Below are 20489 nucleotides of genomic sequence, written 5' to 3' on the forward strand. Positions count from 1 at the left end.
AACACCCTGTGCAAATGATGACAACTGTGCCATATCCTTGATTTTCTATCTTTTGGATTCAGGGATTCATAAGTCTTTTACAAAAAAGCCAACAACTCATTGGAATACACACGGTAAAACAACACTTTAATGAATATAATGTTTTTAAAAAACCTAGTACTTTTGTTCCTCCCAGTAATTCTGGGATTGATTTATTCATTGATGTGTGTGAAAAACAAATAAGAAGTGTGCTTAGTAATGAAGCTACCAATGTTTTTTATAATTTATCTAAATGTGAACAGCAAGCATTAAATGACTTAAAATGCTTTAAAAATGTTGAAATACGCCCAGCAGATAAAGGTGGAGGAATTGTTATTTTAGATAGAGATAAATATATTGCAAGTATGTTAGTACATTTAAGTAACACTGATACTTATTGTGAGATTTCTGCAACTCATGTTAAAGCCATTACAGATAGACTGCAAGTTTTTTTGTTTGATATGTTAATAACAGGTATGATTTCTGAGCCACTTTTTGAATATTTCAATATAGAGTACCCAGTGACTCCAATTATGTATGGTCTACCAAAAGTTCATAAAAACATAGAAAGCCCACCCATGCGACCTATAGTATCTAGTCGGGGGTGGGCGACAGAACTACTGTCAATATATGTTGAGAAAAACCTGTATCCTATACTTAAGGAATGTACTACTGTCTTATTGGACACTAAAGATTTTTTGAGAAACCTTAGTGCACATTTGGAGGGTATAGATGACCAATGTTGGCTTGTTACTGTTGATGTAGAGTCCATTTTCACAGTTATTCCCCATTCTTGGGGCATAGATAATGTAAGGGAACTACTTAATAGAAAAGGGATAGAAAATACCAAAATTCAACTTATTTGTACCTTACTTGAGATCATCCTAGAAAATAATATCTTTGTGTTTGGCGACAAGTTTTATATAAAGAAGGCTGGCGTGGCTATGGGCACTGCTTGTGCCAATAGCTATGCCAACCTAGCACTTGTACAATAGGAAACTGAGAATATTTAGACAGGTAATGTTTTTGCTAAGTATTATATGGTACAAACGTTTTGTTGACGATATTTTTCTGTTGTGGCATGATAACGAAGATAATTTGCAGCAATTTCTAAATTTCATCAATACCATTACCCCCTTTTTGAATTTCACATACAAATACTCAAATAGAGAAATAGAGTTTCTAGATGTAAAAGTTACAAGAGATACACTCAATTATGTTCATACCTCCATGTACAGGAAACCCATTAGAAAGAATAACGTTCTACATAGTAGTAGTATGCATCCTAACTACACTAAAACCAATGTGATCAAAGGACAGATAGTTAGATGCATGAGGCTATATAATGATGATGATAGTTTGTCCCAGGCACTTACCCTGTTAAAACATGAATTTATTGAAAGAGGATATAAAGCCAGAGATATAGACAAACAAATAAAAGTGGCTTGGAATGAGAGAAGAGAGAGGTACAATCCCTATTATGATAGGACGAGAACCAACCAGTATAACCAAAGTAACTATGCCACCAGTACCACAGTAACCAGGAATCCAGAGAATAATGTATTATGTTTTCCATTAGCATTTGCAAGTAATATCAGTACTGTCTGTGATATAATTAAAAATAATTGGGGCATATTGTTAAATGTGGATGAACTAGAAGGTGTTATAGGGGCTACACCATCGTTTACCTTCAAAAATAACATGTCATTAAAAAGACAGTTGTGCTATAAAAGTGAGATGGAGACCACTGCAAGGTCTGATTGGCTAGGTACCTTTCCATGTAGAAGGTGTACAGCCTGCCCCTTCATATTTAGAGGGGGGCAGTATACACACCCGACTAGAAAGTTCATCATTGATACATGCTTTTATACAGACTGTTATAGTAAGACTGTTGTATACTTTGGTTTCTGTACAAAAAAACTAATTGGCTACTCAAAGATAGAGTCCTAGAACATGTAAAGGACATTAAAAATAAAAAAAGAGACAAGTGCATTAGCGATGCATGTTATAAAGGACGGAGCCACACACATCTTCAAGTTTCTAGTGTTACATATCATACATGATAAAAAAAGAGGTAGGAACATGAACAACAAGACCGAAGCCTCAGAACAAGAATGGATAATTAAGTTTCAGGCTGACAGACCACCTGGACTAAATAGTAAGGTTTCACTGAAACCTTTTCTTAGGAACAGGGCTTTGAAACATTGATTATTATGTTTGGTCACATCTTCTAATATTTGTACATATATTTTACAGTTTTACCACTATCTAATTTTATAGAGCATGTTTTTACAGTTTTTTACATATATTTTTAGTTCACTATTTATATGATTGATTGTTTATATAGTGTTTGTATAGTGTATGCCTTTAACTTTTATTTATTCAATCAAGATGCTGTTAACTGATTGGATGTGACCTAGATGTATCATTATTTAAACAAGAGCAGCAGTTACTGTAGTATGTCTGAGGAAGCAGAGAGAACTCTGTGAAAGCGCTCACATGTTTTATATTTTTACTATTTTGTATTAAAGTGTTGTTTTGCCGTGTGTATTCCAACGAGTTGTTGGCTTTTTTGGAATATTATACTTTTATTGTTGGTTACTTTATCCAGATTCAGGGGATCTGTGTTTGATAGATTCATAAGTCTTCTGTCTGATGCCCAGGGTGCATAGCTTATTATATGTGTTTTGTGGTGCTCTTTTTAAAATTGTACTGCTTTCTTACTGGTTTTTGCAATGTGTGTATCTTTGATGCATGAGGCTTATTAGTTGACAGTGAAAGCATCTGTTGATAAAACTCACTGCTTTCACATACTGCTGTCATTTCTGTAAAAATCACCCACCTTCTACTCAGTTACATTAGAAAGTAACATTAAGCAAGGATCTGCTATTCATTTGTGTTATTAGCCATTTATTTTCCTATTCCAGATTCAGCATTTACCTTAATAGTGTTGCAGTTACAAGTGTTTTAATTCAGGGCTGACTCTGTGTGATGCTAGCAATACACACCCATTACATGGATAAGTAAAGGTTGTGAGCATTGCAGGCATCCATTTTACTGCATGTATGTGCATAGGATGACAGTTTTACCCCCTTAGGTGGAGAGCATGTGTGCTATCTGTTGCCTGTTGGCCAGGGAGAGAGCATATTGTGCATACCTACATCTGCATACACCCACATAAGCTGGTGGTCCCCCTCCCCCGACTCCTCACCTGCATATGGATGTGGGGACTTGGCTAGTGGTGGTGGGATGTGTGCCTCTTCCCCCTGGTTTTCCTGCTGAAACTGTTTTCTCACTATAATATTGCGAAGGATAGCACTGACAGTGAACATTTCAGCACAAGTATGGGCATTGTACTGCAGAGATCTCCCAGTGTATCTAGGTACCAGAACGGTGACTTCAGCAGTACAAACACATGCTCTGTAATATATCTTGTTTGAGCATGTGCCTCATTATAGCATTCTTCTGTGGGTGGGTGTGCATTTCTGATGGGAGTCGTCAGCCACGGCTTGAGTGCATAATCTACATCGCCCAGTAAATGACCTTGTGGGATATCTCCCATAGAAAACCTCTGACACTGTTGAGAGTTGTGCCAGATATGGTTGTCATGGTAACTGCTTGGGTTGCCAGTACAGACATTCAGGATAATTCCCTTAGCATTACACACTACCTGGCAAGTTATGTTCACCCTTCCCTGTTCCCCAGATGGTGCTTTGATTTCAATGTGCATGCAGTCTATGGCACCCAATACTTCAGGGAAGTGTGCTGCAGGATAGAAATTCTGCATAGTTGTAGTTTATTCCTCAGGTGTACAGGGAAAATGTGTGTAGTCACTGGTATGTTGTACCATAGCAATAGCATTCAGGAATTGATGGAGAATCCTGGATACTGATGCCTGTGACACCCCCAGCATATCCCCTGTTGGTCTTTGGAAGGTTCCTGTTGTTAATGTTCTAAGTGCTACACATACCTTAATCTGCACAGGTAGGTTTGCCCTTACTCTCAGTTGAGGATGACAGAGGTTACAGAGTTCCTGTAGTGTGTTTTTATTCAACCTGTAGTGCTCAACAATTTCCACCTCATGCAGACCATGAAAAGTTAAACAGGGTCTAAACACCTTTCTTCTTGTTGGCCAAATCCTATTAGCAGCTGCAGCAGTATAGACTTTGGCCTGTTGCACATACACATGTATAAGAGCAACAGCAGCCCCTAAAAATGTTCCCCTGTAGATGTGTTTCTATAGCTGTATTCCATTGGGTTTTGGAATTTGAGGCCAAAACCTGCAGTGGGTGTACATGATTGCTTTATAGCTTGCTGAACAGCTCCTCTGTCTTGGATTGGTTAATTAGCATACAATTCAGCTGCTTATGTTGTAATTAGCATGCCACGATGTTTACCGTGTTTGCGCATTTCTACACACCATGTAGAGCTGCTTACTGAATACAAAACAGTGCTCTACCATGTAGGCTTTATTGAATCTAGCCCATTGCTTCTAACAAGACACATCCATTTGTTCTGGCAGTTATGTCTCTTAAGAACTAATTGGTATAAACAAATAATAGGAGTAAATGCCCCATACAGGAGAAATTAACATGAAAAATGATGCATGCTATAATAGCACCAATTTAAGAAGGTGATAATAGGATGAGGTTTGGAGATTTTTTTGATAAAAGAGATTTACAACTGCTGATTTATGAGATGGGGGATTCTTTGGATGGACTAAATGAACCATAGGGTGCTTTCCTCTCTCACAGATTATTAGGGAGTATTCAAAATTATTGTCTCAGCTAAGAATATCAAAATCAAGACAGAAATCTGCACTTCACTGTTGAGTTTTATCACTGTGAAAAAGGTAGACCTACTCCAGATACTAAATTCTCAAGCTAATGGTATAAGACATACATATAAATCAGACATACTACAAGAAAAGTTTGCATACATTTTCTAAGATAAAAGCAAACTGAAAATGATCAAACCAAGCTGCATACAGACACATCAGTAAAGTCACCATAAGACACAGGAGATAAAGTAGCGATGCAGCCAGGTATGATAAAAGAAAAAAACATAGTAGAGCAAGTCACTAAATCACCAACAAGGGTTTCATCTAAAGTCACCTGTACAAGGCGTAAAATTACAGATGAACTAAGAATTTGTGTGGATATGAGGACAGTAAGTACAGCAAGGAGAGAGAGCGAGACACGTAATACCTCAGATTGAAGGCATCATATTGGAAACTTCATATCACCAACCAATGTTGCATAAGGACACCAAGTATGTTGCAGAGCACTATGCCGGTGAGTACTGGAAAGAATAGACAATGCAAAAAATTAAGTGTTGACACTATTATATATGGCAGAATACAAGCAAACTATGATGAAACTTTGTTTCCTTTTAGTATAGGAATATTTTAATCTGTAATTACTTTGAGAAAAAAAAATGGAAATGTAATAACCACAGTTAAAAGTGATATTATCAGGAAAAAGACATGCTTCTTGATCATAAAAGGTAGAAGCTCTAAAGGAAAAACATCACACAAGGATCCCAGATCTGTAGGAAATGGTTAACCACAGTGTCAGTTTCATGAAAAAAATCAGGAACTTCACTAAAAGCGACACACTAAGTGTTTGGACAGAAAATCTTAACAAGTCACTACAAAAGTAATGTCATACTTTAATCTGGAAGAGAGAAATGTGGCATGTAATAAATGTAATTCCAGTCAGTATTGGTGTTATTCTAACATGAAGGCACAATGGTTCTTTCAAAACATGCATATAGTAATAGGCCTCTAATAGATGCTGAAAGACACCATACCCAAATGAAAAGAAAAGTATTAGCCATGGTGTACACTTATGAGCATCTTCACCTTTACAAAAGAACACAAACCACTAGAAGTGAGGTAAAAAAATCCAAACCACCATTGAGAATTGAGATTTAGTCACTGTAATGATGCAAATAACACTCCCACAACTGTAATGGCTACTCTGACAAGGTCCCAAAAAGCTCTACTCACTAAAGTTACTTGTAAATTTTAAAGAATGAAGATAAAGTGATTTGGTGTCTATAACTTATGACTGGGACTTTCTCCAGTCGCAACCCAGTGACCAGATGCCCTTAAGTGACCGCTTCGACACAGAAGAGTTGCTCATACTTTGGAGATTAATTTTCCCTATAGATTACCATTAGAAATACCATGCTGGCCAATGCAGCAGAGTAAGGAAAACCTATGTGGATGAAAAAACATTGGGCAGCCTAGAAAAAAAAAGAAGCAGAGGAAGTGAGAAAAGATAAAGAACAGCAACAGAGGTTTTTGAAAGTTATAAAACAGAAACATACACATGAAAAAGAAAAAGTGATCTGATATGTGTGTTCAAATATTGCTATCTAATTAACAAAGCTACCCAGTGTAGTACAGTAACTATTGAAACACTGTGTACTACTCTTGGCTTCCAACAAGGAAAGCTGTTTATTGCTCTGCTCTATCTAACGAACGCTAGACAACAACATGTTTTACCCAAAGGTGAAGGAGCGCTACAAAGTTGCCTTAGTCTGAGAGCGATTTAATCTGTTGTTCTCCTATCAAGGTAAGCTATTCTATAGCTCTAATCTATCTAGTGAATGCTAGACAATAGCGTTTTTTGACCACATGTGCAGGAACGCTGCAAAGTTGTCTCTGTCCGTGGGCAACAGAACTAATGCTATGGCTCCTCAGCTATTAGCGAAATGGCTTATGTTTTCTTTGGCCGCAGGGCTTATCAGGTCCCAGCTTCCATGTCTTCCTGTATCAGTGCTTGGGCTAGTACTACGAACTGAGTGTATGCTCAAAAACATAGTCGTATCTGCTAAACTGTAATACAGCACTGTTAAGACACCAAAAGAACATAGCCTCCCCGCTTAACCTAATATATGTTATTCACTATCTTGGGCATATGGCATACAACTGTCTTCTTACATGCTAGCTTGGTAAGTTGCTTAAGCAAAGACTGCACATATACATTTCTCACTAGCTTCTCTTATAATTAACTACCTTAGCTTAGTGCTCTCACCACTCAGAACCTAGCTCCTTTTGGTTGTATTTATTAAGTATTACTTAGCTTGACTATTGCACACTGCTTAGACCTTTCTCTATTTGTATGACTACTCTTTGCTAGCTTGAATATATGCTGAGATGCCCTGCATTCCATCTGCTAACTTTACAATGAACGTTTTCAAATGTTTGCTTGAATAGATGTTGGTATGCTTTGCTTTGTACCTATATATGTTGCTATGAATATTTTTCAACTGTTTGTATGAACTCAAATGCACTGCGTACTACCACTACTGTATTTTAATACCTGTTAGCTTGTTTGAACCGCATGCTTGTCTACATTACCCTATCCTGAATATCTCTTTCTTACCCCATTCACTATTTTTTTTCCTTGTCCCCACTGTTCCTAGGTTTGAACCTTCTATCCTACACTAATACTTTGAACAGACCTACCTGGTGAAAGGACTGCCTGCAAACCAAATCCATTCAACTCTTCTATAGCATAAAGACTTGCCGTCCTGCTTAATGAACCCTGTTCACTAGGAGGCAAGAAAGTATGTGTTAAAAGTGGTAATATTTAAACACTTGCTTAATATCTAGTGCATGTACTATATGCTACCTTAGCCAGGATACCCAGCAGCCATTCTCCCCTCTCTATCCCCTAGCACTTACATGTTTATCACTTCTGTGCTGTCTCCTGAAACTATCCTTAGGAGCCTTCCCAAACCTTGATATATCTCACTGCTCACTTGCCTCTGTTGCTATAACTCTATCTGACCACTAGATGGCATTCTAAACCAGGATAGTACCTAACTCTTCCATTCTTCCCTGATCTCCAAAGTATTTTAACGTTCTGTCCTAGGCTTGTGAACTGTCTTTCTGCCCTATCTCTACCTGCTACTTTCTGCTTACTTTGCTTTGCTACCCCTTACCTTCACAACCAATATTACCTATCCCCCTTGACCTACCCTGTCTCAACTAAGGAACTCAGTAGTCAACTGCTTACTGTTAGGTTTTTTGCTGACTGGCTCACTTACCTGTCTGAACCCGCTCCGTTTGCCCTGCGGGCTCACTCCGCTCCCCTACCCTGCCCCCAATTACCACCCGCCCCCAGCACCTCTACATTTATACCTAACAAACACCACCTACCAAACCTACTATCCAATCATGGTGCTCTTCCTATTACCCCCCCCTTATTCTCTCATCAAAGAATACTCCTCCTCTTTTTCCCCTCCCACTACTACTCCTCCCACTCCAACTCTTATATCTCTATACACTCATTCTTCCATTGTCCTTGTCTACAATATCTAACTCTCTCCATTCACTTCTAGACCTTCCCTTCTTAACTAGCATACCACATTATTTTTCTCTTCACTGTACTTTACCCTACCCTATCCTAACATGTCCAACCAACTCCCCTTAACTATCCAACTCCTCAGCTCCCTTCTCATCTTACTAATACCTCTGTATCTTGCTACTTCTTACTCCCATAAAGCTCCTCCATTCCTCCCTCCTACTCAAACTATCCCTAACACCTAACTACAATCTTTCCAACTCTCTCACTTTCACTCCATATCCTCCTCCCTTCCTACTGCACCTTTTTCATCCCAAACTATTCTCTACCTCAACTAAAAATATCTCTCTTAAACTTCTGCTAACCCCAGACAAATACCTACTACACAAACCTTACAGACTAAAACTTATCACCTGTAATGTCCTAGCCTTATCTGGAGACATTCATCCTAACCCTGGCCCTTGCCTCAGCACAAACTACTCCATCCCTCCACCCTCTCCTTCACCTACAACAAATAACACTCCCACCATTTCTCTTCTCCTCCCACTTCCCCTCTTAGCACTCTTAAGATCTTCACTATCAATGCCCAGAGCCTTAATAACAAATTTCACCATGTTCAAGCCTGGATTAATCACAATCAACCCGACATCCTAGCCATCTCTGAAACTTGGCTAAAACCCCACATTACTGACTCTGAAATCTTACCTCCTGGTTACCACATCCTCAGAAGTGACCGTTTAAACAAAAAAGGTGGAGGCTCTGCTCTGCTCTAATCTACTCCAATCTTCTCTCTCTAATTCCTCTTCAAATCCCTACCCCTAAATTCAAAAATTCCGAAATCACAGCAAGCCTTCTCCATTTGAATAAACATAAAAATATATGCTTCATTTCCTTACACATCTCCCCAGGCAACAATATCTCCACCCTTGAAAATATTCTATACTGGGCCTCTACTGAAATAAAATACGAAACCTATATTCTAGGCGATGTCAATATCGACTGGAATAAAATCAACACGCCACCCCCCCCTCTAGCCATTAACCTTCTCAACTTCACTCAAGTAATCTTTTCAACAACTCACCCTAACAAAAATCACTCCCCTAGGTCCATCATAGATTGGATTCTAGTCTCCCGTCCAAACAAAATCACTCTCTGTGGCACTATCCCTGACACCTTCAGTGACCATCTCCCTGCCTTCATCCATCGATCAACTAGCTCCATCCAATACCAACATCTCTACGTTCAAACTCGTAACCTCAGCAACTTCAACCCCTTAATTTTTTCTAACATCTTTAAACAAATTAACTGGCAATCTCGAAACACTCTCCCACTCGACAACGCTGTTGAGCATTTTAACTCTGTCTTCATAAATACTCTTAACTCCCTAGCCCCCCTAAGAAATAAATGAATCAAAGCTAATTCTGCCCCATGGCTGACCAAAGAAACTAAACTAATTATGCGTCACAGAGACAAATCCTGGAAGCTCTATCAGAAAAATAAACTGTCCTCTGCCTGGCTCCAATATACCCAACTTTGCAACCAAGTAAAAAAACTTAGTACCAAGGACAAAAAAAACTACTATAATAAACTTGAGTCCAACAACAATAAGAACCCAAAACAATTCTGGAAATCGGTCAACTCCCTTCTCCATCGCGGAACAATCCCTGCCCTGACCCTAATCTATCTGACAGTGAACTGAGCTCCCATTTCAACACCTTCTTTACTGAATCCATAGCTAAGCTAACTAAAATATTCCCAAATAAGAACCCACCTAACTCCCTCTTCACAACACCCAACAACCCAAACAACAATCCCCTTAATTTCCATCTCAAACCTGTTTCCACCATTTTTATAAAAAAGCTTCTATCCAAGCTAAAGCCATGTTCTAATGCCCCTGACAACATTCCCTCCTCCTTCCTCAAACATGCAGCTGAAGGTATTGCTCTCCCAATTAATATTCTGATTAAAAGATCCTTAAATGAGTCGTACGTACTGAAACTCTGGCATTCAGCCTACATTCTACCTCTTCACAAAGGAGGCAAAAACACCACTATTTCTAACTTCCTCCCCATTGCCCTACTCTCTTCAATATCTAAAATTCTAGAAAAATGTGTCCACCACCAACTTTTACCTTATCTAATTTAGAATCACCTCCTAACACCCACCCAGCATGGCTTCCGTCCTGGCCACAGTACCATAACTGCCTTACTATCCTTCCTAGAAACTGTCAATCAAGCACGAGACCCTGGACTCATTGTATCCACAGTACTGCTAGATCTTTCGAAAGCCTTTGACACCATCTCCCATACGCACCTTCTTCATCATCTGACTAACCTCAATCTCTCCCGTAATACTCTATCCTGGTTCTCCAGTTACCTATCTGACAGATCTCAAGCTGTCAAATGGAAGAACTCCTCCTCTTCCTTCTTGCTTACACCTACTGGCGTTCGTCAGGGGTCCATCCTTGGACCCATGCTTTTCAACATCTTTATAAATAACCTTCACACCATCATCCCCGACACCACGGTCATCCAATACGCTGATGACTCTACCTTGGTCTGTTCCGCCCCCAATTTTCCTGAACTACTGACCAAAACTCAATTAGCCTTTTCCACTACAGAGAACTGGATGCACCAAAACCACCTTTCACTCAACTTCAATAAATCTAAAATACTAATTTTCCTCCCCTCCAAGGTTTCCTTCTTGGACAAAAACACTTTCAATGTCCTAAGCCAAACTAACACTGCCATTGAAGTGGTCCCCTCTGCAAAACTCCTTGGCATTACCATAGATGAACACCTCAAATTTGATCTTCACATACAACAAAACATAAAGAAAACCCACCAAAAGCTAGGTATGCTATATAGGAACAATCATTTTCTTTCCAACTTCTCTAGGCATACCCTGGCAATCACCTACCTCCTACCTTCCCTTCTATATGGAGCCCCTCTTCTAACCAATTTGTCTGTTACCAACACCTCTAAGCTCGAAGCTTGCTATAGTAAGATCTCTAAATTTGCCACCAAATCCAAAACATCAACTCACCACTGCCTCAGCCTACAATCTCTGAACTGGTTAGAACTCCCTAACCACCTAGACTATCTGCAACTAGCCACCGCTCACAAGCTAATATTCTCCCCTGATAAATGCCCAGCCTTAAAGAACATCCTTCCTCCATACATCCCTAACAGATCACTGAGATCTGAACACCAAAACCTAATCTCCATTCTCAAACCCAAATGTCCCGCTGGCCATCTTCTACTTTCCTTCTCCCTAGGTAAAAAATTTAACTCTCTGCCTCCTTCTCTTAGGACTATACCCAACACTGAATCCTTCAAGACCCAACTTTTCCTTCACTTATCTTCCAAATGGAAATGCTCCTGCTTTCACCCCACATAAATTCTAGGGATTCCCCACTAAGCTCTCCTTACTCCCTCTCCACTATACTCTCATACTTATTCTTATTGCTCCAAAGAACCAGAACTAGCAGACTTTAATTGACTCCAAGCATGTAAATATTGTAATCATCTGAAAAAAAAAATAAAATTCTGTTGTTAAACTGTCTCATAATGTATACTACACTTTGCAATTCTTGAATGTATGAATCCTACTCTTGTATTTCACTTTGTAACCTTTATTTGTTTTTTGCAACCTATATTGTATTGTATTTCACTTTGTAACATTTATTTGCATTTTGCAACCTTTATTGTATTATATTGTTCATGGAGCTTTTCTCCCCGGGCCTCCACTGAAAATGGGCACTTCTTGGCCCAGTGGACTTCCCCGGTAATCAAACTGATAATAAATAAATAATAATAATAATAAATATGGTACAATATTTGTTCAAAGAAGAAAGACAAACTAATAATGTAAAAAGAAAAGCTCCAAAGATATTTGAAGAGAAATACAAGCAAAGACACCCATATAGGGCACATTTCACAATACAAAAAATTAAGATCATAAAGAGGCAATGTAAAGAAGGAGGATTAGTAAGGTAGAAATTAAACAAATAGAAATTGAAATGATATACCATCTATGAAGTAAAGGGTTTAGTGTGGAAACTCCAACACAAGTAGTGTTACAACATGGTAGACCAGTGGGATCCCAGACAGAGGAGCGGCTGGTGAAGTGGGATGCATCTGATGAGGATTAACCACAGGGCAATTTTCTAGAAACTTCTGTAGGAAACTTGCATGAAAGTCCAGTAGAAGTTGCACAGCAACGGAAGGATCAGGAAGCAGTGACAATTCTGGCCTAGTTAATGTTGCAACATGATAGACCAGTAGGTCCCCATATGGAAGAACAGCAGATGAAGTAGGATATGTCTGAACAGGGTATCTCATGGGATGATGGGCTGTGACAGGATGTGTCTGAACAGGATATCTCATGGGATGATTGGCTGTGACAGCAGGATGTGACTGAACAGGATATCTCATGGGATGCTGGGCTGTGACAGCAGGATGTGTCTGAACAGGATATCTCATGGGATGATGGGCTGTTACAGTAGGATGTGTCTGAACAGGATATCTCATGGGATGATGGGCTGTGACAGTAGGATGTGTCTGAACAGGATATCTCATGGGATGATGGGCTGTGACAGTAGGATGTGTCTGAACAGGATATCTCATGAGATGATGGGCTGTGACAGTAGGATGTGTCTGAACAGGATATCTCATGAGATGCTGGGCTGTGACAGTAGGATGTGTCTGAAGAGGATATCTCCTAGGATGATGGGCTGTAACTTTCTGAAGGAGACCTACAGGAAACAAAGAGCAAAGAAGATGCTCTCAGTCCATAACAAAATTATCTAAGGGAAGACCTGCTTGATTTAATAGAGGTACATATACATATTAAGATGACATAAAGAAATTACAGACAGTAAATACAGCTCAAAATGTTAGAAGACTGCTAAAAACAGATGAACATTGCAATCAGAACTATTAAAAGAAATTCATGTGACGTAATAGAAATAAATGAGATATATTACTGTGCAGATACTGTAATAATGGATAGTGTTACCACAAAAATGTAGAGTAACAAAGGGAAGGAAGGTGGCAATAGACTGTCAGAACAGAAGCACTTAATAGAGAAAACCATAAAGCAAGTAAGACAAGAAGCATCATTGTTAGAAGAATGCACACAAGAGAACAGATCATCAAAAATCCTTAGAAAGGTAGATGTGGTAAAAGCAACACACAGTATCAAAACAGACCAGGATTTATCATACACTGTTTCTAATAACAAACTAAAAATATCACAGGGAGGAAAACTTTGAATGTATGGTGATAAGTATATAAGCAGGAAAACTTAGAATGTATGGAGATAAATATAAAGGAAAAGTACAAAATAAGCAATTCATTATGACCATAAAATATTTTGTAGAGAAGAGAGAATCAAAACAAAAGGAGTAGAAGCAAAACAAAACAAAAAAGAAGAAAGATGTATATTTTGCGAAAGTATTTATGAAGATCCTGTTGAAAATAACAAAGATGCTGAATGGATACAAAAATAAAAAAAAACAGCAAGGAGCACTAATGTAGAGGATATGAACTGGGATGAATTAACAGCCAGATAATTGAGAAAAAAAATAAAAAAAGCTCATAACTGAAAACATTGGAACCAGATGCAGTACCTAGCTTTTGGCTAGAGGTATTAACATCTCTACACAAAGATTTAGCCCTGAGTGAGAATTACCTATGTGCACATCCCAAACAGATATCAACCTGGTTAACAACAGGAAAAATGAAACTCCTCCTTCAGAGTGAGCTTCCAAGCCATCCTAAGAACTATAGACTAATGACCTGCCTTCTAACAATATACATATCACATACTGGGAATGATGCAAACAGAGTTTATAGCCATATAGAAACAAATTCAATTATGGCAGTAGAACAAAAAGTACTAAAAAGGTCATATAGAAGAAAAGATCATCTGTTGTTAAATAAAGCCACACTAGAAAGCTGTAAAAAAGGATGAATTTTAGGTATGGCATGGCTAGATTGCAAAAAAATTCAATGGCACCCCACATTCGTGGATAATGGAATGCTTACAGATGTGTAAGATACACCTTACATTGATCAATTACATTGCAATGACTATGAAGCAGTGGCAAACAGTTTTGTAGCTAAACTATGATAAAGAGGAAATTATTATCCCAGGGTATAAGAATTCAAAGGCGGATATCCCATGGTGATTCTTTATCACTGCTGCTGTTTTGTCTTGCTGTTACCCCCATTAAGCTACTTACTTAACAGATTAGACCTTCTTGCAGGATGTTGACATCACTAAGGGTTTCAATGATCACTCCTATAATCAGCAAACTTTGTCAGCCACAGTCCTTTAGTTTTACTTTGGAGAAGTAGATTCCAAAGAGTAGGGGTCCCAGAACCGATCCCTGTGGAACACCACTGCTTACAGGTCTGCTGAAGGAGATGAAGTCCCCTGTTTTTACCATATGAGTCCTATCATTGAGCCAGTTTGCAGCCCACCTGAAAATATATAGGTTGATACCCATCCGGGTGAGTTTATCAATGATGCCTGAGTGGGTGATTGTGTCAAAGTCCTTGGCTAAATCTAGGTAGACTGTATGCACAGATTTGCCCTAATTTACGGCTTTGGTTACTGTCTAAAAGAAGTCCACCAAGTTTAACAGGCATGATCTCCCCTTGACAAAGCCAAACTGGGTGGGGTTGAGCATTTGGAGATTTCCTATATCTTTGTTAATAAGGTCCATGATGATTTGTTCCTTGGTCTTATAGATAAAGCTGGTCAGGCTAATAGGTCTATAGTTCTCGGGGTCAGTAGATGCACCCCTTTGTGCAAAGGGATAGTAATAGCTGTTTTCCATTCCACCAGGATGAAGCCAGTGCTATGCTTAGGCTGTGATTGAAAAGTGTGCCCAATGGTGATGCTAATTCCTGTTTTAACCCATGAAGAACACAGCCCAGGATGTTGTCTGGTCCCATAGAGGCTGTGTTTTTGGCCTTGAAGAGAGCATTTAAGACCTGCTTCTCAGAGATACTAGATGGGAGACAGATGTTAGGGATGCTTTGGGGTATATGGGGTATATGTGTGCTATATCCACAGGTTCTGTATATATAGTTCCACTAATTATGAGTTCAGCACAAATCTAGGCCTTACCTTTGAGGTTATGAATGTAACTAAAGAATGCCTTGTGGTTATCCTTAGTTAGGGAAGCTAATTTGGATTTGTAGTTAGCTTTGAAGGACTTCACTAGGAGTCTTATTTGCCATTCAAAAGCAACATTCATAGACATAAAGCTGCAGCACCAAAAAATATCAGCCTGGGACAAGAATGTAATATAAAGGAACTTGAGCAGGAGGGTGTATAAATATTTGGGAATAGATAAAGGGTTATTAATAAAATATGAAAAAATGAGAACAAAACTCAGTAAGAAATACTTCAAAAGACTAAAGCTAATATTGAAAACTGCCTTGAGATCTACAAATACAGACCAAGCTATACTTAATTTGTTGCTCCTGTTGTAACTTGCAGCTTTGGCGTGACTGACTGGCCCCAAAAAGTATTGAATCAGTTGGACATGAGAACAAGTAGAAATGCTTCTTGTTTATCAAATGATATATAAAAATGGTACATACCAAGCCTCTCATCTGAAGGAGGTATCGGCCTCCTTGAAAATGACTACTTGTATAGATCTGCAGTTGTAGATTTGCATGCATATCTGCTGACCTCGTCAGACCCAAACATAGTGAAAGCTTTAAAGCATGAGAAGAAGTCTAAGATGACATCTTTGATTATTATAGCAGAGGCAGTTTAGAATAACGCTGGAATGGAAATCAAACCAGAACTAGACAAAAAGCATATCACAACTGAAAGTGCAAAATATATATATATATATATATATATATATATATATATATTGTATGGTTCCCCTTTATAATCGCAAAATACTGAAATCTTGAATTTCAGTATTTCGTGACCATAAAAGCGAATTTTTAAAATGTCAAAAGTGCATAATCGTGAATTCAAATATTTAGAATTCACGGTTATGGCTTTACGTTACGTGATGTGCGCTGTTTGGTTTGGATGATGTTTAGCGTAGTGTATGAATTTACATGGAATCTAAGGTAAGTGAGTGTTTTGTAAGGGTGTAAGGGTTTTGAGTGGGAGTTTGAGTGTATGTGAGATTGTAAGTTGTATGTGTGGGTTAGGGTAGGAAGGTGAATGTATGAGTGTGTAATTGTTGGATGTGTTGGTGTTTGTCTATGTGTGATATGTGTGTTGTGTGTGTGTGTGTGTGCGTGTGTGTGTGTGTGTGTGTGTGTGTGTGTGTGTGCGTGTGTGTGTGTGAGTGTTTTTGTGTGTGTGTGCTGAGGGACTGTGGAATGTCTGGCCGTGAGTGTACTGTCTTATACTGTTTGTGCAATCTCAGAGTTAGTATATATAAGTTGGGGGTGTGGGAGGCACAGCCCCCAACATGGGGGGTACGGGGGGCATGCCCCCCTCCTTATGTGTAGTGTAGGTATGTGGATGTGTTGTGTTTTGTTTTTGTGTGTATATTTGTTTTACAGTGTGGGTGTTTTGGTGGTGTGGTGCATGCTGTGTGTTCGGGATTTGTAGTTTCGGGATTGTGAAGGTTCAGTATTTGCAGATTTCAGTATTTCGCAATTATAAAGTAGAAATATATATATATATATATATATATATATATATATATATATATATATATATGCCAGAAGAGAAGGAAAAACATGGAAAGTCCACAAATATAGTGGCAAGTAAGGAAAACATTTGGAAAACCCCTCATGTGGACTAAGATTTGACACAGGAAACAAAAGACAGAAGGCTAATAACTGTGACCCCAGATAGTGGACTGTATAAACATTGGTTTACTAATTCCACTGGGAGAAACAGACAAATGCAAGTTCTACAAAACAGAACTAGAAACAATTACACATGCTGTTGCTGGGTTTGATACACTAATAGCTAAGGGTCTGTATACTGAAAAGTCCAATAATGTAGCAAGACAGTTGCATTGGAGATTGTGCAAACACTGTAATACAGAAATAACTAAGAAGCACTGTAAACATGAAACACACAGCATTATCGACAATGATGAAGTTTTGTATATCACATGAGTTCAACCATTGCCAACAGTTCAAAAAATAGAAGCAAAAAAGCTAGATTTAGTAGTCTAGGAAAAAAAGGCAAAAATAGCATTGATTAATGAAATTTACACCCGGTGATTATGCTGTCATATACAGAGAGATGCAAAGTCTTAAAATACCAAGATCTGCATGCAGAAATGAGGACAATGTGGAAGAAAGATACACAGATAGTTCCAGTTATAATAGAAGTAACAGGACTAATAAAAAAGAATTTACAATCATACTTAAATATGTTATAAATACAAGTAACCCAGTAGGAATTGCAGAAGGAGGCAATTCTGGGCACTTTGTGGGTGCTGAGAAGAGCACTCTTGACTAACATCAAATTCTGAAACTAGTGATTTTATGAACTTCAGTTATGCCATAACTTCATGACTTTGGAATGGGGTCCATTCCCATCAAAATATGTAAAAAACCTAAGCATTTGGTGATATTAAATCACCAGAAGCATAAGCAAATCCAGGAAGAAGGTCTGATGCGTAATTCATGAAGTGACTTATGTAAATGCTAGCCACTGGCTGAAGCTGAATTATGTACTCCTCTGTATTATAAAACCACACAGGAGTCCAGAGAAGGTGGTGTAAAAAACAGACTAGTAACCGAACTGATATAAATCCATGTTTATTAAGTACATTCATCCTAAAGTACAGGACTTCATCAAGATAAATATCCCAAAAAATATTACTGTATTTAAGTACTTTAATAGATTAGGTTAAAAAAAATCACATGGCATTACCTTGCAGAGAATAAAAGTAAAAAGTAAAGACAAAACACTAGATTACATCGATCAAATAAATGTTTAAAACAACATTATACAAATATTATGCACATTAAAAAAATTTTAACACATTGAAAAAAATGCCTAATTAGGCAACTTGCATTTAATTTAATTTGCCACAAAACTTCTCTATATATTTAAATGCTGCCACACCATCCACCTCTAATATTTACCCACTTTTTCCACTATAGAAAATAAACATTTATTAAAATCCTTGCAATATAAAGCATGTTTATTGAGGGTATTTATTTCATCCCATTTAGAAATACTATATAAATATTCATAAATCCTCATAAGTCCCTTTCAATTCTGCCTGCAAAGAAGTCATTCCAGGATAAACACTGGCAACATAAACCAAATTCCCAGGACAAGGGATAGTTCTTTCATAGCCTGTTACTCTAATGTATTTGATGTATCTGCAGTATTTACAACACCCACATTTATTAATACTCTTATTTGGGGTACTGAAATTATTATCATTCAAACTTTCCATAATTCTTTTAAAACTTGTGTTGTTTTTTGAACATACATTATAGTTCATTTCTTAAGGTCTGAAGTAAAGTTTCAGAATGTAAGCTATTTTCCATTTTTTTGACAAAATCTATTTAATCTTCCATAGTTATAGCTATATGCTAAAACTAGAGGATGTGTAAGGTATTTTGGTTTAGAATCCCCACATTGTTGCTGGACCTTGTTACAATAACCATTAGCTCTTAGACTTAGTTTGAATTTGCCCTGCCTTATAGCTTTAGCTTCATTCCCAATTACAGGTGATAGGTCTGGGGGGTACCCTCTAAACCAATGATGGTGAACCGTTTGGGCTCAGCATGTCAAAAATTAGGAAAATGTCTAACTCCCCCCCCCCCGTGAACAAAAGAAAAACAATTCTTTAAATATTCATTTATTTAAAAAATACAGTCCAATCGTGTGCTGCTATGTATTATAAAAGTACAAGAAAAATCACTGACTTACAATAGAGAAAATGATATGCGTGCTGATAACTGGACTTAAAATAGTCCACCAAAAAATTACCCTACTTTTAATAGTAATTTTGAATTGAACTTAAAAAATATGGAAAACACTGCATTTGATTTAACATCATTTAATTACTTTTTTGTTGCTGAGTTTTAATAGATAAGTGGAGGGTCACATATTTCTTGTATTTTTGTTCATTTAGTTTCTTTGGTAACTCAGGTGTTGGTGAATGCTGGCCTGTCACCCAAAACATCATGGCATGTCACCTTTGACACGTGTGTCATAGGTTCACCATCACTGCTCTAAACTCAACCATCAACTTCCTTGGCAAAATCAGTATCACCTGAAAGATTGTAGAAAGTCTTCCTAGCTGCAAAGAAGTGTTGACTTCTTTTCCTCAGAAAATTAGAATTGAATGGTTTCATGAAATATTAATCCTGTTTCTTACTCTTGATGCTAAAGATACCAATGTATTACATGATTTGATGGACATGGTTTTGAATAATATGCTTAGTTTTGAATAATTATTTAAACCAGTTCTGAGCTATTAAAAGCAGTAGAAGAAAGCTATAATAATGTGCAGGGTAGATTAAGGCAGGCAATGCTTATACTATAGGAGCATATGTACGGAGCTCATGGAATCCTACAGGTTTATAACAGGAATGGCAGACCCAAAGAATTTAACTTAGTAGATCAAGTACTAGAGTCTATGCATTCCATGGAAGACATATTTCTGCCCAAATGTCAGGGGTCATTTAAGATGATGAAGAGAATAAATACAGTTAAGAATGAATTTAGTTAGCTGGGGAAGAGAAAGAAGAAATGTGTTGCATTACTGTGTTGAAAATACAGGCATAGTTGGAGCAGGGTAAATTGGGTGGCTGTCCAAACACAAGGTTTTTGGGGGACACAATCGTTAGATGCTGATAGTATGGTGGTGTAGTACTGACATTCAGAAATTAATGCCAATACTGTATTTGTGGTTATGGCTGAAGCACTTCATTACTTCATATGTGATGTTTTAACTGAACCAAGTCACTTGTTACATTTGTAGCAAGCTGTTTGCTAAGTCACTTGTTATATTTGTAGCAAGCCATTTGCTATAATTGGAGAGCAGAAGAGTTTTTTTTTCTCATCAACCTAGAGTTGTGGGGAGTGCCATATTAGGGAACTGCACAGGGTGACAGATAACCTAACTATGGTTCTCGTTGAATCAATGGAAAGAAGTAAAGAATTACAAGCTGAAGTACA

The 20489-nt window shown here is 37.9% G+C and overlaps 1 long non-coding RNA gene across 2 annotated transcripts in view; it reads left to right on the forward strand.

Annotated features, from left to right (window-relative positions):
• LOC122811172 overlaps nt 1-20489 on the forward strand; it is a 1417861-nt gene that overhangs the window by 1177771 nt on the left and 219601 nt on the right. The window lies entirely within an intron of this gene.

Source organism: Protopterus annectens, chromosome 9.part0 (assembly GCF_019279795.1).
Source record: "Protopterus annectens isolate FY-2018-M chromosome 9.part0, PAN1.0, whole genome shotgun sequence".
NCBI classification, from domain to species: Eukaryota; Metazoa; Chordata; order Ceratodontiformes; family Protopteridae; genus Protopterus; species Protopterus annectens.